The 23,305-nt window shown below is 35.3% G+C and overlaps 1 long non-coding RNA gene across 8 annotated transcripts; it reads left to right on the forward strand.

Annotated features, from left to right (window-relative positions):
• Positions 1 to 1,993: 1,993 nt before the first annotated feature.
• Positions 1,994 to 23,305, forward strand: LOC108031544 (uncharacterized). 8 transcript variants are annotated; one of them, XR_007763847.1, is made up of 3 exons: positions 1,994 to 2,319; positions 4,537 to 4,592; positions 23,285 to 23,305. It is a non-coding gene; the product is annotated as an uncharacterized LOC108031544 (long non-coding RNA). The 8 variants fall into 8 exon arrangements; XR_007763846.1 differs by lacking the exon at positions 23,285 to 23,305 and adding an exon at positions 20,902 to 20,922; XR_007763845.1 differs by lacking the exon at positions 23,285 to 23,305 and adding an exon at positions 18,516 to 18,536.

Raw genomic sequence — 23,305 nt, forward strand, 5'->3', positions numbered from 1 at the left:
AATCTGTTTTCATCTGTACAATTCTTTTTCGTGTTCATTCTTTTGGCAGGCCGTTATTAGGGTGCTTTTCATATGTACATTTTTAAATGCGCAGTACATAACGGGAATGTAACGTGTTTTTCCTACACCCTCTCTTTCGCCATTACCCCATCGCTCTCAGCAGCTCTCCGACCTCTCCCTCCTCTCATCCACTCGGCTGGATGTCAAATGACTTGCAGAAAAAAAATTGTTAAAATACCATGCATCTATTAGGCATTTTCTTTTTATTTATAGTTATTTATTTTTTGATAATTTATAATAATATGCATTTACTAATTATTTCCTATATAAATAATAATAAATTATTTCCTCTTTAATAATAACAATAACCATTATAAGTTAATCTGCTCCTTCAATACAGTAATTTTTGTTCGTATTTTTTTTTTATTTTTGTTACATATTATTCACAACCAATGAATTATTCATTATTTGTTAGTTGTTTTCAAATTATAATAATCTAAGCATTCATACTACGCATTTTTGGCTCAGTGCAGCAATTCTGAGAGAGCGTTGGCGGCCATCTTTTCTTTCGCTCTCTCTAACTCTCCTATTTACCAGACTCTGAGCAGTGCTCATTAAAACGTCGCCGACGAGAATTGTATACAAGAAGGCGAGTTGGCCAGTTCTTTTTACTTGTGACATAAATTAAAACTTGTTTGTGGTAGTAATTTGAACATTTATTTTTCCTCCGCAGAACGAACCACAGAAGGAGTAGTGGCGAACATACACAAGGACCAACATTTAATTAAGGTGAGTGGACCAAATTTAAATGTCCATGTTTATCTAAGTGAAAGAAGCTAAAAGAGAAACAAACGGACAAATAATTCAATCTCTAATAAATAAATGCTTACTTAAACTACGCTAAAAAGACACAAAAAAAAACACAAAGTGTACACCAATATGAAACAAAAAAAAGTAATGCTTAAATCCACAAACACATACATATGCGTACATATTTACATAAACACAAAAATGACTAGAAAATAAATACCGCGAATTCCTTCAAATAATAAGTTTTGTGGATTTGCAGTGTCGACAATATAAAAGGGTAAAAACAATTTTTTTTATTGTATTACAAAATATTAAATTTAAAAAAATTAGAGTGTCCAGTTTTGGAGGACAATCTTTTCGGAAAATGGTCATCAAGAAAGTAAGTCAGGCACCCAAAAAATCTTTTAATTTTTTTTTCATTAATATTTGCCACAAATATGTTGACACAAATTAAAAATGCACGATTTTAAATTTGATCGATTCGGTCGATTCGGATTCGATAAAAAAAACAACTTTAGTCAAATAAAAAACATTAAAAGGAATTCATGACCAAAAGAGGAATTTGTCACGGCGGGTTCTGGTCGCAATTCTGTTAAATCGGGTTTCCCTGCCAAAAAGCTAACCTATTTGTGTAGCCAATAACCCAATCTAACGATCCACAGCAATTTCGGAAAGATCCAAAATTTGTATGTGGTTATCACAATTTTTGTGCAAAAAATTGACAATAAATTAAGAGTCCAGAATTTAAAGCGAATTAATGGGAAATGTAAATAGGAACCCAACGCGGCATATCACTCTTCATTTGGACAATTTGTGGCTTTGTTTTGTTTTGTTTTTTAAACTGAAAATTTACAACAAGAAGTTATTTATTGGAAATTAATTAATTAAAGCGTATTATTCTTCAAAAATTCGAATTAAAAAATCAAACCATTTTTTCTGCTTTCATCTGTACAATTCCTTTCCTTTTTTTCTTCGTGTTCATTTTTTGGCAGGCCGTTATTAGGCTGATTTACATATGTACATATTCAAATGCGCAGTACATAACGGGAATGTAACGTGTTTTTCTCCCCTCTCTCTATCGACCATACTGTATCACTCTCAGCAGCTCTCTGACCCCGCTCTCTCTTATGATCTCTGTCACCCTCCCTCTCGCATCGTTTCACTCCCTTCTTCTCTTTCTGTGCTTGCTCTTTTAATATTGGTATCTCTTTCTTTGTGTTCACTCTCTGGCTATAAAATTCTTCTTTCCCACATCTCCGATTGAGTGGTGCTCATTAAGAGCGGTGTGTTCAATGGAGGCGGACGTCGCGGACGCAATGTTCTTTAGAAAAAGGTAAGTTGGCTAATTCTTGTTAATTCTTGCCTTGCCATACAGCATGCCTGTTTTATTTGTTGTAACTGTATGTAAAAGAAAATATACGTACCTCTATCTAATGTCTTGCACCTATTTTTTCACAGGTAAACGACTCTTAAGAAAAGTAGAAACACAAGGATCAAAATTAAATTCAGGTAAGTGGACAAAAGTGCACAAACTAGTTAAAAGTTCATTTTTTTAAAGTGAAAGAAATAAAAACAGCAAGAACGGGCCAAAATGTTTCTTAATAAATAAATACCTACATATACATAAGTTGACAAAATTGTCAAAAGTGCATGTTTTTTTTTGAGTGAAATAAACTAAAGCAGCAAGAACGAATGAAAATGTTGTTATTTAATAAACAAATAAATACATACACATACATAAGACGACGAAAGTGTTCAAAGTGCAGGTTTTTTTAAGTAAAAAAAGAATATAAACAAAGAATATGTTGTTCTTTAATAAATAAATACGTACATATCCACATATACATACATAAGTGGACAAAATTAGTTAAAAGTGCATGTTTTTTTAAGTGAATGGAACAAAAGCAGCAAGAACGGGTGAAAAAGTTGTTCTTTAAATTTAACACACATTTACACTATATTCAAACTACGCTAAAAATACCCAACAGAAAAAACATAGAAAGGTAAATAACATATACGTATATACAAAACAAAACAAAAACAAATTCGTGAATCCACAAACACATACATATTCATGTAGTTGTGGCCGGTACCACCAGTCATGGAAAGATATACAAACATATTTATATACCCACAAAAAAGAGTAGAAACTTACCGCGATTTCCTTTATTATCAGTTTTCTGGTTTTCAGTGTTTTGAAACATTTTTTTTCAAATAAAAAACAATAAAAGAATTAAAAATTTTTTCGATTGGCTTAAACATATTAAATTAAATAAAGGAGTCATCAAAATTTTTTGCCAAAAAATCGACAAAAAATTATGTGCTCAGATTTTAATGCGAATTAATTGGGAATTTAAATACGAACCCAACGCGGTATGTCACTCTACGTATGGACAATTTGTGGCTTTGTATTTGACCGAAAATTAGCATCAAGATCTTATGGCCAAAACAGTAATTTTTCGATGCGCTTTTCGGCCGCAATTCTGCTAAATCTGGTTTCCCTGCCGAAAAGATGACCTTTTTGTGGTAAAAAAATTTTTTTGTACAAGAAACGAAATTTAATTTACTGAAAATTAGCAGCAAGATGTTATGTGATGTATCTGGGAAAGATCCGATAGAAAATCAACTTCGGCAATTTTTACATATTTTATAATATTTTTGTCACAATTTTTGGCAGAAAATTGACAAAAAATTAAGTGTCCAGATTTAAATGCGAATTGATTGACAATTTAAAAACGAACCCAACGCTCTATTTTAGCCTACATATGGACAATTTGTGGATTTGTTTTGTACAAAAAACGATTTTTTCACCAAAAACTAGCATGAAGAATTCATTGCGAAAACAGTAATTTTTCACTGCGGTTTTTTATCGCAATTCTGCTGAATCGGGGTTCCCTGCCAATAACCCGAGCTAACGATCTACATACAGCAATTTCGGAAAAATCCAACAAAATCTAAACTTTGTCAATTTTTTTATATTTTGTAATTTTATCTGCCACAATTTTTTGGCAAGAAATCGACAGAAAATTAGGTGTCCACATTTTAATGCAAAATAATTAGAATTTAAATAAGAACCCAATTTGTAGCTTTGTTTTGCACAATAAACAAATTTTTTAAAACTGAAAATTTACATCAAGAAATTATTTATTAAAAATTATTAATTAACTAAAGCGTATTATTCTTCAAAAATTGGAATTAAAAAATCGTTTAATCTGTTTTCATCTGTACAATTCTTTTTCGTTCTATTAACGGCAGGCCGTTATTAGGCTGCTTTACATATGTACATATTTAAATGCGCAGTACATAACGGGAATCTTTCGTGTTTTTCCTACACCCTCTATTTCGCCATTACCCCACCACTCTCAGCAGCTCTCCGACCTCTCCCTCCTCTCATCCTCTCGGCGGGGTTCCTATTTTTTTTTATTTTTGTTACATATTCACAACCAATGAATTATTCATTATTTGTTAGTTGTTTTCCATTATAATAATCTAAGCATTCATACTACGCATTTTTGGCTCAGTGCAGCAATTCTGAGAGAGCGTTGGCGGCCATCTTTTCTTTCGCTCTCTCTAACTCTCCTATTTACCAGACTCTGAGCAGTGCTCATTAAAACGTCGCCGACGAGAATTGTATACAAGAAGGCGAGTTGGCCAGTTCTTTTTACTTGTGACATAAATTAAAACTTGTTTGTGGTAGTAATTTGTACATTTATTTTTCCTCAGCAGAACGAACCATCGAAGGAGTAGTGGCGAACATACACAAGGACCAACATTTAATTTAGGTGAGTGGACCAAATTTAAATGTGCATGTTTATCTAGTGAAAGAAGCTAAAAGAGAAACAAACAAACGTAAACACAAAAATGACTAGAAAATAAATACCGCGAATTCCTTCAAATAATAAGTTTTGTGGATTTGCAGTGTCGACAATATAAAAGGGTAAAAACAATTTTTTTATTGTATTACAAAATATAAAATTAAAAAAAATTAGAGTGTCCAGTTTTGGAGGACAATCGTTTCGGAAAATGGTCATCAAGAAAGTAAGTCAGGCACCCAAAAAATCTTTTAATTTTTTTTCATTAATACTTGCCACAAATATGTTGACACAAATTAAAAATTAATTAAAAATTTAAAATTTGATCGATTCGGTCGATTCGGATTCGATATAAAAACAACTTTAGTCAAATAAAAAACATTAAAAGGAATTCATGGCCAAAAGAGGAATTTGTCACGGCGGGTTCTGGTCGCAATTCTGTTAAATCGGGTTTCCCTGCCAAAAAGCGTACCTATTTGTGTAGCCAATAACCCAATCTAACGATCCACAGCAATTTCGGAAAGATCCAAAATTTTTCTTCGTGTTCATTTTTTGGCAGGCCGTTATTAAGCTGATTTACATATGTACATATTCAAATGCGCAGTACATAACGGGAATGTAACGTGTTTTTACTCCCCTCTCTCTGTCGACCATACCATATCACTCTCAGCAGCTCTCTGACCCCGCTCTCTCTTATGATCTCTGTCACCCTCCCTCTCTCATCGTTTCTCTCTCTTCATCTCTTTCTGTGCTTGCTCTTTTAATATTGGTATCTCTTTCTTTGTGTTCACTCTCTGGCTCTAAATTCTTCTTTCCCACATCTCCGATTGAGTGGTGCTCATTAAGAGTGGTGTGTTCAATGGAGTCGGACGTCGCGGACGCAATGTTCTTTAGAAAAAGGTAAGTTGGCTAATTCTTGTTAATTCTTGTCTTGCCATACAGCATGCCTATTTTATTTGTTGTAACTGTATGTAAAAGAAAATATTATACGTACCTCTATCTAATGCCTTGCACCTATTTTTTCACAGGTAAACGACTCTCAAGAGGAGTAGAACAGAACACAAGGATCAAAATTAAATTCAGGTAAGTGGACAAAAGTGTACAAATAGTTAAAAGTGCATTTTTAAAAGTGAAAGAAAAAAAACAACCGAAACCGGCCAAAATATTGTTCCATAATAAATTAATACATACACATACATAAGTGGACAAAATTGTTTCAATTGTTTTTTTAAGTAAAAGAAACAAAAGCAGCAAGAACTGGCCAAAAAATTGTTCTTTAATATTTAAATTAAATTCCACACACATTTACAATATCTTCAAGCTACGCCAAAAATACCCAAAAGAAAAAAAAACATAGAAAGGTAAACAACATATACCTTTACAAAACAAAAAAAAACTTTTAAATCCACAAACACTAGAGACTAGAAACTTACCGCGATCTCTCTCTTCATTTGAACAATGTTTGGCTTTGTTTGGTACAAAAAAAAATTTTATTTTACTGAAAATTTGCATCAAGAATCTATGGCCAAAAATGAACATTTTCACTGCGTTTTTGGTCACAATTCTTGCTAAATCCGGTTTCCCTACTAAAAGGCTGGCCGTTTTGTTCAATAACACAAGCTTACTGGTAACAGCACATTCGGAAAGATCCAAAAGAATTTCTATTTCGGCATTTTTATTAATTATCGTTTAATTTTTTTATGTGTATTCATTCTTTGAGCTGGCCGTTATTAAGCTGTTTTTCTTATGCACATATTTAATGTCGCAGTACATAACAAAAATGTTACGTTGTTTTTCTGCCCTCTTCATCTCTACCACTCTCCCTCTCAGCAACTATCACACGCAATCTGTCCCCTTCTCGTCGCGTCACACTCTCTTTACCTACCTCACTATGGCACCCTCTCTCTACCTACCTCTCTCTGTCGCGCTCCCTCTTTCTACCTACCTCACTCTGTCGCGCTCCCTCTCTTAACATTCCTCTCTCACTGTATCTCTTCGTTTCCCTCTGTGCTTGCTCTCTTAATTGAAGTTTCTCTTTCTTTGTGTTCAATCTCTTTTCTTTCGCGCTCATGACTCCTATTGACCGGACTCTGAGCGGTGCTCATTAAGAGCGGAGTTTTCAGTGAGGGCGGGTGGCGCGAACGAGAATTTTGTACAAAAAGGTAAGTTGGCCATTTCTTTTTTTAATGTGACATACAGCATGCATATTTTATTTATTGTAATTTTATGTGAAGGAATAGAATTATATGTACGGTTATCTATTTCATTGCATCTATTTTTTTCACAGGTAAACGAGTCACACGAGGAGTAAAACACAAACACAAAGATCAAAATTAAATTTAGGTGAGTGAACGAAAGTGTTAAAAGTAGTGAATAGTGCATGTCTATTTAAGTGTTAGATTCGGTCGGTCGATTCGGATTCGATATAAAAACAACTTTAGTCAAATAAAAAACATTAAAAGGAATTCATGGCCAAAAGAGGAATTTGTCACGGCGGGTTCTGGTCGCAATTCTGTTAAATCGGGTTTCCCTGCCAAAAAGCGTACCTATTTGTGTAGCCAATAACCCAATCTAACGATCCACAGCAATTTCGGAAAGATCCAAAATTTTTCTTCGTGTTCATTTTTTGGCAGGCCGTTATTAAGCTGATTTACATATGTACATATTCAAATGCGCAGTACATAACGGGAATGTAACGTGTTTTTACTCCCCTCTCTCTGTCGACCATACCATATCACTCTCAGCAGCTCTCTGACCCCGCTCTCTCTTATGATCTCTGTCACCCTCCCTCTCTCATCGTTTCTCTCTCTTCATCTCTTTCTGTGCTTGCTCTTTTAATATTGGTATCTCTTTCTTTGTGTTCACTCTCTGGCTCTAAATTCTTCTTTCCCACATCTCCGATTGAGTGGTGCTCATTAAGAGTGGTGTGTTCAATGGAGTCGGACGTCGCGGACGCAATGTTCTTTAGAAAAAGGTAAGTTGGCTAATTCTTGTTAATTCTTGTCTTGCCATACAGCATGCCTATTTTATTTGTTGTAACTGTATGTAAAAGAAAATATTATACGTACCTCTATCTAATGCCTTGCACCTATTTTTTCACAGGTAAACGACTCTCAAGAGGAGTAGAACAGAACACAAGGATCAAAATTAAATTCAGGTAAGTGGACAAAAGTGTACAAATAGTTAAAAGTGCATTTTTAAAAGTGAAAGAAAAAAAACAACCGAAACCGGCCAAAATATTGTTCCATAATAAATTAATACATACACATACATAAGTGGACAAAATTGTTTCAATTGTTTTTTTAAGTAAAAGAAACAAAAGCAGCAAGAACTGGCCAAAAAATTGTTCTTTAATATTTAAATTAAATTCCACACACATTTACAATATCTTCAAGCTACGCCAAAAATACCCAAAAGAAAAAAAAACATAGAAAGGTAAACAACATATACCTTTACAAAACAAAAAAAAACTTTTAAATCCACAAACACTAGAGACTAGAAACTTACCGCGATCTCTCTCTTCATTTGAACAATGTTTGGCTTTGTTTGGTACAAAAAAAAATTTTATTTTACTGAAAATTTGCATCAAGAATCTATGGCCAAAAATGAACATTTTCACTGCGTTTTTGGTCACAATTCTTGCTAAATCCGGTTTCCCTACTAAAAGGCTGGCCGTTTTGTTCAATAACACAAGCTTACTGGTAACAGCACATTCGGAAAGATCCAAAAGAATTTCTATTTCGGCATTTTTATTAATTATCGTTTAATTTTTTTATGTGTATTCATTCTTTGAGCTGGCCGTTATTAAGCTGTTTTTCTTATGCACATATTTAATGTCGCAGTACATAACAAAAATGTTACGTTGTTTTTCTGCCCTCTTCATCTCTACCACTCTCCCTCTCAGCAACTATCACACGCAATCTGTCCCCTTCTCGTCGCGTCACACTCTCTTTACCTACCTCACTATGGCACCCTCTCTCTACCTACCTCTCTCTGTCGCGCTCCCTCTTTCTACCTACCTCACTCTGTCGCGCTCCCTCTCTTAACATTCCTCTCTCACTGTATCTCTTCGTTTCCCTCTGTGCTTGCTCTCTTAATTGAAGTTTCTCTTTCTTTGTGTTCAATCTCTTTTCTTTCGCGCTCATGACTCCTATTGACCGGACTCTGAGCGGTGCTCATTAAGAGCGGAGTTTTCAGTGAGGGCGGGTGGCGCGAACGAGAATTTTGTACAAAAAGGTAAGTTGGCCATTTCTTTTTTTAATGTGACATACAGCATGCATATTTTATTTATTGTAATTTTATGTGAAGGAATAGAATTATATGTACGGTTATCTATTTCATTGCATCTATTTTTTTCACAGGTAAACGAGTCACACGAGGAGTAAAACACAAACACAAAGATCAAAATTAAATTTAGGTGAGTGAACGAAAGTGTTAAAAGTAGTGAATAGTGCATGTCTATTTAAGTGTAAGAAACCAAAAAGACACATTTTCACCCTCAGCAACTATCACACGCAATTTGCCCCCTTCTCGTCTCTGTCACTCTCTCTTTACCTACCTCACTCTGTCACCCTCTGTCTCTCTTCCTCACTCTGTCATTTTCTCTCTACCTACCTCTCTCTTTCCACCATGCTTCTCTCACCGTATCTCTTCATTTCTCTCTGTGCTTACTGTCTTAATTTTAGTTTCTCTTTGTGTTAACTCTATTTTCTTTTGCTCTCTCTGACTCCTATTGACCGGACTCTAAGCGGTGCTCATTAGGAGCGGAGTGTTCAGTAAGAGCAGTCAAGTCTCTCTTAGATAATTGTAAGTTGGATAATTCTGGTTTTTATGTGACATAAAGCATGTAAAACTTGTTCGTAGTAAAAATAGTACCTCCATATAGTTTATTACATATATTTCTTTTCAGGGAAACAAACAACAAAAGGAGTAAAACAATAACATACACAAGGATCAAAATTAAATTCAGGTGAGTGGACAAATATTATAAATGCTTGAAAAAAATAATCAATTGTCCAGATTTGAATGCCAATCGGTTGGCAATTAAATAACGAACACACCGCGTAATGACATGCATCATTTGCTGTGTATCAAAACCCTAGAAATATTTTAATTAATAAAACAGCTTTTTTCTCAAAAATTGGCTTCAAGAAAATTAAACAGGCAACATTTTTTGTGAGTAATATTTGCAAAATAAAGACAAAAATTAAAGTGTCCAGATTTAAATGCCAATAGAACTAAAATTTTGGCAGTTATACCATTGCTTAGTGAAAAAATGTCTAATAATTTTTAAGTAATAAAGCCATTTTCTGTTTTTTTCTTCTTGAAAATTAGTATTACTTTATGAAAGATCCAGAAGATCCATTAAATTCAGGTATGTGGACAAATAATAAAAGTGCAAGTTTGTTTAAGTAGAAGAAAGCAATATAGCAACAAACGGAAAAATAATTAGTTTATGAATAAATTAATGTCTACGCCTCACAAATAAAAAAAACTGTAAACGGGCACCCAAGATATTTTAACATTTTTTTAAAATTATTTCTGCAAAAAATAGATAAAAAATAATTAGCTAAAAAGAAAATAAAAGCAAATTGATAAGGAGTTTAATTTCAAGCCTTTCGCGGAATGACAACTGGGACAAAATTTTGCGTAGCATTAAACAAAATACTGAATACTAATCTATAACTCATGGAAAAAAAGCAGGACTTCCGGAAGTTTTTCGCCACTTGACTAATGGGTTTATATATTGGGAAATTTGGAAACGAAAAACGAAATTTTAGATTATTTAGGCGGTTTTGGCGTTAAACACAGTTCAATGCAGGTCAGGTTTTCTTTCAAGTTTTTTTGTTTTATTTATATTTAGTTGAAATAGTCTTTAAAATTTTTAGCTAAACGGCCCAAATCAAATCGTTTTATGTAAGTAAGCTTAGTTTTTGGGTTGCCTCTTAATAAAAAGAATCGATTCAAGCCACCGTGTAACAATTTGCCAGACGGTGACAACAGTGTGCACCCCGCCATTTTTACATAAATCGCATGCTACTTTTGTCGTGTTGGTAGCACAATTAGTTTGAAGAGGACAACTAGATGCTGTATATGCTAAAATGGCGGCGCGTGTATTGTTGTTCCCCTCTAACGAAAGGTGCTACCAATCGGCCAATCGCAGCTGTTTTTCTTATGCACATATTCAATGGCGCAGTACATAACACGAATATTACGTGGTTTTCCTGCCCTCTCCATCTCCCTCTACCACTCACCCTCTCAGCAACTATCACACGCAATCTGTCCCCTTCTCGTCGCGTCACACTCTCCTTACCTACCTCACTATGGCACCCTCTCTCTACCTATCTCCTGTCAGCCTCTCTCTACCTACCTCTCTCTGTCGCGCTCCCTCTTTCTACCTACCTCACTCTGTCGCGCTCCCTCTCTTAACATTCCTCTCTCACTGTATCTCTTCGTTTCCCTCTGTGCTTGCTCTCTTAATTGAAGTTTCTCTTTCTTTGTGTTCAATCTCTTTTCTTTCGCGCTCATGACTCCTATTGACCGGACTCTGAGCGGTGCTCATTAAGAGCGGAGTTTTCAGTGAGGGCGGGTGGCGCGAACGAGAATTTTGTACAAAAAGGTAAGTTGGCCATTTCTTTTTTTAATGTGACATACAGCATGCATATTTTATTTATTGTAATTTTATGTGAAGGAATAGAATTATATGTACGGTTATCTATTTCATTGCATCTATTTTTTTCACAGGTAAACGAGTCACACGAGGAGTAAAACACAAACACAAAGATCAAAATTAAATTTAGGTGAGTGAACGAAAGTGTTAAAAGTAGTGAATAGTGCATGTCTATTTAAGTGTAAGAAACCAAAAAGACACATTTTCACCCTCAGCAACTATCACACGCAATTTGCCCCCTTCTCGTCTCTGTCACTCTCTCTTTACCTACCTCACTCTGTCACCCTCTGTCTCTCTTCCTCACTCTGTCATTTTCTCTCTACCTACCTCTCTCTTTCCACCATGCTTCTCTCACCGTATCTCTTCATTTCTCTCTGTGCTTACTGTCTTAATTTTAGTTTCTCTTTGTGTTAACTCTATTTTCTTTTGCTCTCTCTGACTCCTATTGACCGGACTCTAAGCGGTGCTCATTAGGAGCGGAGTGTTCAGTAAGAGCAGTCAAGTCTCTCTTAGATAATTGTAAGTTGGATAATTCTGGTTTTTATGTGACATAAAGCATGTAAAACTTGTTCGTAGTAAAAATAGTACCTCCATATAGTTTATTACATATATTTCTTTTCAGGGAAACAAACAACAAAAGGAGTAAAACAATAACATACACAAGGATCAAAATTAAATTCAGGTGAGTGGACAAATATTATAAATGCTTGAAAAAAATAATCAATTGTCCAGATTTGAATGCCAATCGGTTGGCAATTAAATAACGAACACACCGCGTAATGACATGCATCATTTGCTGTGTATCAAAACCCTAGAAATATTTTAATTAATAAAACAGCTTTTTTCTCAAAAATTGGCTTCAAGAAAATTAAACAGGCAACATTTTTTGTGAGTAATATTTGCAAAATAAAGACAAAAATTAAAGTGTCCAGATTTAAATGCCAATAGAACTAAAATTTTGGCAGTTATACCATTGCTTAGTGAAAAAATGTCTAATAATTTTTAAGTAATAAAGCCATTTTCTGTTTTTTTCTTCTTGAAAATTAGTATTACTTTATGAAAGATCCAGAAGATCCATTAAATTCAGGTATGTGGACAAATAATAAAAGTGCAAGTTTGTTTAAGTAGAAGAAAGCAATATAGCAACAAACGGAAAAATAATTAGTTTATGAATAAATTAATGTCTACGCCTCACAAATAAAAAAAACTGTAAACGGGCACCCAAGATATTTTAACATTTTTTTAAAATTATTTCTGCAAAAAATAGATAAAAAATAATTAGCTAAAAAGAAAATAAAAGCAAATTGATAAGGAGTTTAATTTCAAGCCTTTCGCGGAATGACAACTGGGACAAAATTTTGCGTAGCATTAAACAAAATACTGAATACTAATCTATAACTCATGGAAAAAAAGCAGGACTTCCGGAAGTTTTTCGCCACTTGACTAATGGGTTTATATATTGGGAAATTTGGAAACGAAAAACGAAATTTTAGATTATTTAGGCGGTTTTGGCGTTAAACACAGTTCAATGCAGGTCAGGTTTTCTTTCAAGTTTTTTTGTTTTATTTATATTTAGTTGAAATAGTCTTTAAAATTTTTAGCTAAACGGCCCAAATCAAATCGTTTTATGTAAGTAAGCTTAGTTTTTGGGTTGCCTCTTAATAAAAAGAATCGATTCAAGCCACCGTGTAACAATTTGCCAGACGGTGACAACAGTGTGCACCCCGCCATTTTTACATAAATCGCATGCTACTTTTGTCGTGTTGGTAGCACAATTAGTTTGAAGAGGACAACTAGATGCTGTATATGCTAAAATGGCGGCGCGTGTATTGTTGTTCCCCTCTAACGAAAGGTGCTACCAATCGGCCAATCGCAGCTGTTTTTCTTATGCACATATTCAATGGCGCAGTACATAACACGAATATTACGTGGTTTTCCTGCCCTCTCCATCTCCCTCTACCACTCACCCTCTCAGCAACTATCACACGCAATCTGTCCCCTTCTCGTCGCGTCACACTCTCCTTACCTACCTCACTATGGCACCCTCTCTCTACCTATCTCCTGTCAGCCTCTCTCTACCTACCTCTCTCTGTCGCGCTCCCTCTTTCTACCTACCTCACTCTGTCGCGCTCCCTCTCTTAACATTCCTCTCTCACTGTATCTCTTCGTTTCCCTCTGTGCTTGCTCTCTTAATTGAAGTTTCTCTTTCTTTGTGTTCAATCTCTTTTCTTTCGCGCTCATGACTCCTATTGACCGGACTCTGAGCGGTGCTCATTAAGAGCGGAGTTTTCAGTGAGGGCGGGTGGCGCGAACGAGAATTTTGTACAAAAAGGTAAGTTGGCCATTTCTTTTTTTAATGTGACATACAGCATGCATATTTTATTTATTGTAATTTTATGTGAAGGAATAGAATTATATGTACGGTTATCTATTTCATTGCATCTATTTTTTTCACAGGTAAACGAGTCACACGAGGAGTAAAACACAAACACAAAGATCAAAATTAAATTTAGGTGAGTGAACGAAAGTGTTAAAAGTAGTGAATAGTGCATGTCTATTTAAGTGTAAGAAACCAAAAAGACACATTTTCACCCTCAGCAACTATCACACGCAATTTGCCCCCTTCTCGTCTCTGTCACTCTCTCTTTACCTACCTCACTCTGTCACCCTCTGTCTCTCTTCCTCACTCTGTCATTTTCTCTCTACCTACCTCTCTCTTTCCACCATGCTTCTCTCACCGTATCTCTTCATTTCTCTCTGTGCTTACTGTCTTAATTTTAGTTTCTCTTTGTGTTAACTCTATTTTCTTTTGCTCTCTCTGACTCCTATTGACCGGACTCTAAGCGGTGCTCATTAGGAGCGGAGTGTTCAGTAAGAGCAGTCAAGTCTCTCTTAGATAATTGTAAGTTGGATAATTCTGGTTTTTATGTGACATAAAGCATGTAAAACTTGTTCGTAGTAAAAATAGTACCTCCATATAGTTTATTACATATATTTCTTTTCAGGGAAACAAACAACAAAAGGAGTAAAACAATAACATACACAAGGATCAAAATTAAATTCAGGTGAGTGGACAAATATTATAAATGCTTGAAAAAAATAATCAATTGTCCAGATTTGAATGCCAATCGGTTGGCAATTAAATAACGAACACACCGCGTAATGACATGCATCATTTGCTGTGTATCAAAACCCTAGAAATATTTTAATTAATAAAACAGCTTTTTTCTCAAAAATTGGCTTCAAGAAAATTAAACAGGCAACATTTTTTGTGAGTAATATTTGCAAAATAAAGACAAAAATTAAAGTGTCCAGATTTAAATGCCAATAGAACTAAAATTTTGGCAGTTATACCATTGCTTAGTGAAAAAATGTCTAATAATTTTTAAGTAATAAAGCCATTTTCTGTTTTTTTCTTCTTGAAAATTAGTATTACTTTATGAAAGATCCAGAAGATCCATTAAATTCAGGTATGTGGACAAATAATAAAAGTGCAAGTTTGTTTAAGTAGAAGAAAGCAATATAGCAACAAACGGAAAAATAATTAGTTTATGAATAAATTAATGTCTACGCCTCACAAATAAAAAAAACTGTAAACGGGCACCCAAGATATTTTAACATTTTTTTAAAATTATTTCTGCAAAAAATAGATAAAAAATAATTAGCTAAAAAGAAAATAAAAGCAAATTGATAAGGAGTTTAATTTCAAGCCTTTCGCGGAATGACAACTGGGACAAAATTTTGCGTAGCATTAAACAAAATACTGAATACTAATCTATAACTCATGGAAAAAAAGCAGGACTTCCGGAAGTTTTTCGCCACTTGACTAATGGGTTTATATATTGGGAAATTTGGAAACGAAAAACGAAATTTTAGATTATTTAGGCGGTTTTGGCGTTAAACACAGTTCAATGCAGGTCAGGTTTTCTTTCAAGTTTTTTTGTTTTATTTATATTTAGTTGAAATAGTCTTTAAAATTTTTAGCTAAACGGCCCAAATCAAATCGTTTTATGTAAGTAAGCTTAGTTTTTGGGTTGCCTCTTAATAAAAAGAATCGATTCAAGCCACCGTGTAACAATTTGCCAGACGGTGACAACAGTGTGCACCCCGCCATTTTTACATAAATCGCATGCTACTTTTGTCGTGTTGGTAGCACAATTAGTTTGAAGAGGACAACTAGATGCTGTATATGCTAAAATGGCGGCGCGTGTATTGTTGTTCCCCTCTAACGAAAGGTGCTACCAATCGGCCAATCGCAGCTGTTTTTCTTATGCACATATTCAATGGCGCAGTACATAACACGAATATTACGTGGTTTTCCTGCCCTCTCCATCTCCCTCTACCACTCACCCTCTCAGCAACTATCACACGCAATCTGTCCCCTTCTCGTCGCGTCACACTCTCCTTACCTACCTCACTATGGCACCCTCTCTCTACCTATCTCCTGTCAGCCTCTCTCTACCTACCTCTCTCTGTCGCGCTCCCTCTTTCTACCTACCTCACTCTGTCGCGCTCCCTCTCTTAACATTCCTCTCTCACTGTATCTCTTCGTTTCCCTCTGTGCTTGCTCTCTTAATTGAAGTTTCTCTTTCTTTGTGTTCAATCTCTTTTCTTTCGCGCTCATGACTCCTATTGACCGGACTCTGAGCGGTGCTCATTAAGAGCGGAGTTTTCAGTGAGGGCGGGTGGCGCGAACGAGAATTTTGTACAAAAAGGTAAGTTGGCCATTTCTTTTTTTAATGTGACATACAGCATGCATATTTTATTTATTGTAATTTTATGTGAAGGAATAGAATTATATGTACGGTTATCTATTTCATTGCATCTATTTTTTTCACAGGTAAACGAGTCACACGAGGAGTAAAACACAAACACAAAGATCAAAATTAAATTTAGGTGAGTGAACGAAAGTGTTAAAAGTAGTGAATAGTGCATGTCTATTTAAGTGTAAGAAACCAAAAAGACACATTTTCACCCTCAGCAACTATCACACGCAATTTGCCCCCTTCTCGTCTCTGTCACTCTCTCTTTACCTACCTCACTCTGTCACCCTCTGTCTCTCTTCCTCACTCTGTCATTTTCTCTCTACCTACCTCTCTCTTTCCACCATGCTTCTCTCACCGTATCTCTTCATTTCTCTCTGTGCTTACTGTCTTAATTTTAGTTTCTCTTTGTGTTAACTCTATTTTCTTTTGCTCTCTCTGACTCCTATTGACCGGACTCTAAGCGGTGCTCATTAGGAGCGGAGTGTTCAGTAAGAGCAGTCAAGTCTCTCTTAGATAATTGTAAGTTGGATAATTCTGGTTTTTATGTGACATAAAGCATGTAAAACTTGTTCGTAGTAAAAATAGTACCTCCATATAGTTTATTACATATATTTCTTTTCAGGGAAACAAACAACAAAAGGAGTAAAACAATAACATACACAAGGATCAAAATTAAATTCAGGTGAGTGGACAAATATTATAAATGCTTGAAAAAAATAATCAATTGTCCAGATTTGAATGCCAATCGGTTGGCAATTAAATAACGAACACACCGCGTAATGACATGCATCATTTGCTGTGTATCAAAACCCTAGAAATATTTTAATTAATAAAACAGCTTTTTTCTCAAAAATTGGCTTCAAGAAAATTAAACAGGCAACATTTTTTGTGAGTAATATTTGCAAAATAAAGACAAAAATTAAAGTGTCCAGATTTAAATGCCAATAGAACTAAAATTTTGGCAGTTATACCATTGCTTAGTGAAAAAATGTCTAATAATTTTTAAGTAATAAAGCCATTTTCTGTTTTTTTCTTCTTGAAAATTAGTATTACTTTATGAAAGATCCAGAAGATCCATTAAATTCAGGTATGTGGACAAATAATAAAAGTGCAAGTTTGTTTAAGTAGAAGAAAGCAATATAGCAACAAACGGAAAAATAATTAGTTTATGAATAAATTAATGTCTACGCCTCACAAATAAAAAAAACTGTAAACGGGCACCCAAGATATTTTAACATTTTTTTAAAATTATTTCTGCAAAAAATAGATAAAAAATAATTAGCTAAAAAGAAAATAAAAGCAAATTGATAAGGAGTTTAATTTCAAGCCTTTCGCGGAATGACAACTGGGACAAAATTTTGCGTAGCATTAAACAAAATACTGAATACTAATCTATAACTCATGGAAAAAAAGCAGGACTTCCGGAAGTTTTTCGCCACTTGACTAATGGGTTTATATATTGGGAAATTTGGAAACGAAAAACGAAATTTTAGATTATTTAGGCGGTTTTGGCGTTAAACACAGTTCAATGCAGGTCAGGTTTTCTTTCAAGTTTTTTTGTTTTATTTATATTTAGTTGAAATAGTCTTTAAAATTTTTAGCTAAACGGCCCAAATCAAATCGTTTTATGTAAGTAAGCTTAGTTTTTGGGTTGCCTCTTAATAAAAAGAATCGATTCAAGCCACCGTGTAACAATTTGCCAGACGGTGACAACAGTGTGCACCCCGCCATTTTTACATAAATCGCATGCTACTTTTGTCGTGTTGGTAGCACAATTAGTTTGAAGAGGACAACTAGATGCTGTATATGCTAAAATGGCGGCGCGTGTATTGTTGTTCCCCTCTAACGAAAGGTGCTACCAATCGGCCAATCGCAGCTGTTTTTCTTATGCACATATTCAATGGCGCAGTACATAACACGAATATTACGTGGTTTTCCTGCCCTCTCCATCTCCCTCTACCACTCACCCTCTCAGCAACTATCACACGCAATCTGTCCCCTTCTCGTCGCGTCACACTCTCCTTACCTACCTCACTATGGCACCCTCTCTCTACCTATCTCCTGTCAGCCTCTCTCTACCTACCTCTCTCTGTCGCGCTCCCTCTTTCTACCTACCTCACTCTGTCGCGCTCCCTCTCTTAACATTCCTCTCTCACTGTATCTCTTCGTTTCCCTCTGTGCTTGCTCTCTTAATTGAAGTTTCTCTTTCTTTGTGTTCAATCTCTTTTCTTTCGCGCTCATGACTCCTATTGACCGGACTCTGAGCGGTGCTCATTAAGAGCGGAGTTTTCAGTGAGGGCGGGTGGCGCGAACGAGAATTTTGTACAAAAAGGTAAGTTGGCCATTTCTTTTTTTAATGTGACATACAGCATGCATATTTTATTTATTGTAATTTTATGTGAAGGAATAGAATTATATGTACGGTTATCTATTTCATTGCATCTATTTTTTTCACAGGTAAACGAGTCACACGAGGAGTAAAACACAAACACAAAGATCAAAATTAAATTTAGGTGAGTGAACGAAAGTGTTAAAAGTAGTGAATAGTGCATGTCTATTTAAGTGTAAGAAACCAAAAAGACACATTTTCACCCTCAGCAACTATCACACGCAATTTGCCCCCTTCTCGTCTCTGTCACTCTCTCTTTACCTACCTCACTCTGTCACCCTCTGTCTCTCTTCCTCACTCTGTCATTTTCTCTCTACCTACCTCTCTCTTTCCACCATGCTTCTCTCACCGTATCTCTTCATTTCTCTCTGTGCTTACTGTCTTAATTTTAGTTTCTCTTTGTGTTAACTCTATTTTCTTTTGCTCTCTCTGACTCCTATTGACCGGACTCTAAGCGGTGCTCATTAGGAGCGGAGTGTTCAGTAAGAGCAGTCAAGTCTCTCTTAGATAATTGTAAGTTGGATAATTCTGGTTTTTATGTGACATAAAGCATGTAAAACTTGTTCGTAGTAAAAATAGTACCTCCATATAGTTTATTACATATATTTCTTTTCAGGGAAACAAACAACAAAAGGAGTAAAACAATAACATACACAAGGATCAAAATTAAATTCAGGTGAGTGGACAAATATTATAAATGCTTGAAAAAAATAATCAATTGTCCAGATTTGAATGCCAATCGGTTGGCAATTAAATAACGAACACACCGCGTAATGACATGCATCATTTGCTGTGTATCAAAACCCTAGAAATATTTTAATTAATAAAACAGCTTTTTTCTCAAAAATTGGCTTCAAGAAAATTAAACAGGCAACATTTTTTGTGAGTAATATTTGCAAAATAAAGACAAAAATTAAAGTGTCCAGATTTAAATGCCAATAGAACTAAAATTTTGGCAGTTATACCATTGCTTAGTGAAAAAATGTCTAATAATTTTTAAGTAATAAAGCCATTTTCTGTTTTTTTCTTCTTGAAAATTAGTATTACTTTATGAAAGATCCAGAAGATCCATTAAATTCAGGTATGTGGACAAATAATAAAAGTGCAAGTTTGTTTAAGTAGAAGAAAGCAATATAGCAACAAACGGAAAAATAATTAGTTTATGAATAAATTAATGTCTACGCCTCACAAATAAAAAAAACTGTAAACGGGCACCCAAGATATTTTAACATTTTTTTAAAATTATTTCTGCAAAAAATAGATAAAAAATAATTAGCTAAAAAGAAAATAAAAGCAAATTGATAAGGAGTTTAATTTCAAGCCTTTCGCGGAATGACAACTGGGACAAAATTTTGCGTAGCATTAAACAAAATACTGAATACTAATCTATAACTCATGGAAAAAAAGCAGGACTTCCGGAAGTTTTTCGCCACTTGACTAATGGGTTTATATATTGGGAAATTTGGAAACGAAAAACGAAATTTTAGATTATTTAGGCGGTTTTGGCGTTAAACACAGTTCAATGCAGGTCAGGTTTTCTTTCAAGTTTTTTTGTTTTATTTATATTTAGTTGAAATAGTCTTTAAAATTTTTAGCTAAACGGCCCAAATCAAATCGTTTTATGTAAGTAAGCTTAGTTTTTGGGTTGCCTCTTAATAAAAAGAATCGATTCAAGCCACCGTGTAACAATTTGCCAGACGGTGACAACAGTGTGCACCCCGCCATTTTTACATAAATCGCATGCTACTTTTGTCGTGTTGGTAGCACAATTAGTTTGAAGAGGACAACTAGATGCTGTATATGCTAAAATGGCGGCGCGTGTATTGTTGTCCCCCTCTAACGAAAGGTGCTACCAATCGGCCAATCGCAGCTGTTTTTCTTATGCACATATTCAATGGCGCAGTACATAACACGAATGTTACGTGGTTTTCCTGCCCTCTCCATCTCCCTCTACCACTCACCCTCTCAGCAACTATCACACGCAATCTGTCCCCTTCTCGTCGCGTCACACTCTCTTTACCTACCTCACTATGGCACCCTCTCTCTACCTATCTCCTGTCAGCCTCTCTCTACCTACCTCTCTCTGTCGCGCTCCCTCTTTCTACCTACCTCTCTCTGTCGCGCTCCCTCTCTTAACATTCCTCTCTCACTGTATCTCTTCGTTCCCTCCCTCTGTGCTTGCTCTCTTAATTGAAGTTTCTCTTTCTTTGTGTTCAATCTCTTTTCTTTCGCGCTCATGACTCCTATTGACCGGACTCTGAGCGGTGCTCATTAAGAGCGGAGTTTTCAGTGAGGGCGGGTGGCGCGAACGAGAATTTTGTACAAAAAGGTAAGTTGGCCATTTCTTTTTTTAATGTGACATACAGCATGCATATTTTATTTATTGTAATTTTATGTGAAGGAATAGAATTATATGTACGGTTATCTATTTCATTGCATCTATTTTTTTCACAGGTAAACGAGTCACACGAGGAGTAAAACACAAACACAAAGATCAAAATTAAATTTAGGTGAGTGAACGAAAGTGTTAAAAGTAGTGAATAGTGCATGTCTATTTAAGTGTAAGAAACCAAAAAGACACATTTTCACCCTCAGCAACTATCACACGCAATTTGCCCCCTTCTCGTCTCTGTCACTCTCTCTTTACCTACCTCACTCTGTCACCCTCTGTCTCTCTTCCTCACTCTGTCATTTTCTCTCTACCTACCTCTCTCTTTCCACCATGCTTCTCTCACCGTATCTCTTCATTTCTCTCTGTGCTTACTGTCTTAATTTTAGTTTCTCTTTGTGTTAACTCTATTTTCTTTTGCTCTCTCTGACTCCTATTGACCGGACTCTAAGCGGTGCTCATTAGGAGCGGAGTGTTCAGTAAGAGCAGTCAAGTCTCTCTTAGATAATTGTAAGTTGGATAATTCTGGTTTTTATGTGACATAAAGCATGTAAAACTTGTTCGTAGTAAAAATAGTACCTCCATATAGTTTATTACATATATTTCTTTTCAGGGAAACAAACAACAAAAGGAGTAAAACAATAACATACACAAGGATCAAAATTAAATTCAGGTGAGTGGACAAATATTATAAATGCTTGAAAAAAATAATCAATTGTCCAGATTTGAATGCCAATCGGTTGGCAATTAAATAACGAACACACCGCGTAATGACATGCATCATTTGCTGTGTATCAAAACCCTAGAAATATTTTAATTAATAAAACAGCTTTTTTCTCAAAAATTGGCTTCAAGAAAATTAAACAGGCAACATTTTTTGTGAGTAATATTTGCAAAATAAAGACAAAAATTAAAGTGTCCAGATTTAAATGCCAATAGAACTAAAATTTTGGCAGTTATACCATTGCTTAGTGAAAAAATGTCTAATAATTTTTAAGTAATAAAGCCATTTTCTGTTTTTTTCTTCTTGAAAATTAGTATTACTTTATGAAAGATCCAGAAGATCCATTAAATTCAGGTATGTGGACAAATAATAAAAGTGCAAGTTTGTTTAAGTAGAAGAAAGCAATATAGCAACAAACGGAAAAATAATTAGTTTATGAATAAATTAATGTCTACGCCTCACAAATAAAAAAAACTGTAAACGGGCACCCAAGATATTTTAACATTTTTTTAAAATTATTTCTGCAAAAAATAGATAAAAAATAATTAGCTAAAAAGAAAATAAAAGCAAATTGATAAGGAGTTTAATTTCAAGCCTTTCGCGGAATGACAACTGGGACAAAATTTTGCGTAGCATTAAACAAAATACTGAATACTAATCTATAACTCATGGAAAAAAAGCAGGACTTCCGGAAGTTTTTCGCCACTTGACTAATGGGTTTATATATTGGGAAATTTGGAAACGAAAAACGAAATTTTAGATTATTTAGGCGGTTTTGGCGTTAAACACAGTTCAATGCAGGTCAGGTTTTCTTTCAAGTTTTTTTGTTTTATTTATATTTAGTTGAAATAGTCTTTAAAATTTTTAGCTAAACGGCCCAAATCAAATCGTTTTATGTAAGTAAGCTTAGTTTTTGGGTTGCCTCTTAATAAAAAGAATCGATTCAAGCCACCGTGTAACAATTTGCCAGACGGTGACAACAGTGTGCACCCCGCCATTTTTACATAAATCGCATGCTACTTTTGTCGTGTTGGTAGCACAATTAGTTTGAAGAGGACAACTAGATGCTGTATATGCTAAAATGGCGGCGCGTGTATTGTTGTCCCCCTCTAACGAAAGGTGCTACCAATCGGCCAATCGCAGCTGTTTTTCTTATGCACATATTCAATGGCGCAGTACATAACACGAATGTTACGTGGTTTTCCTGCCCTCTCCATCTCCCTCTACCACTCACCCTCTCAGCAACTATCACACGCAATCTGTCCCCTTCTCGTCGCGTCACACTCTCTTTACCTACCTCACTATGGCACCCTCTCTCTACCTATCTCCTGTCAGCCTCTCTCTACCTACCTCTCTCTGTCGCGCTCCCTCTTTCTACCTACCTCACTCTGTCGCGCTCCCTCTCTTAACATTCCTCTCTCACTGTATCTCTTCGTTTCCCTCTGTGCTTGCTCTCTTAATTGAAGTTTCTCTTTCTTTGTGTTCAATCTCTTTTCTTTCGCGCTCATGACTCCTATTGACCGGACTCTGAGCGGTGCTCATTAAGAGCGGAGTTTTCAGTGAGGGCGGGTGGCGCGAACGAGAATTTTGTACAAAAAGGTAAGTTGGCCATTTCTTTTTTTAATGTGACATACAGCATGCATATTTTATTTATTGTAATTTTATGTGAAGGAATAGAATTATATGTACGGTTATCTATTTCATTGCATCTATTTTTTTCACAGGTAAACGAGTCACACGAGGAG

This window comes from Drosophila biarmipes, chromosome 3L (genome assembly GCF_025231255.1).
Source record: "Drosophila biarmipes strain raj3 chromosome 3L, RU_DBia_V1.1, whole genome shotgun sequence".
Taxonomy (NCBI): domain Eukaryota; kingdom Metazoa; phylum Arthropoda; class Insecta; order Diptera; family Drosophilidae; genus Drosophila; species Drosophila biarmipes.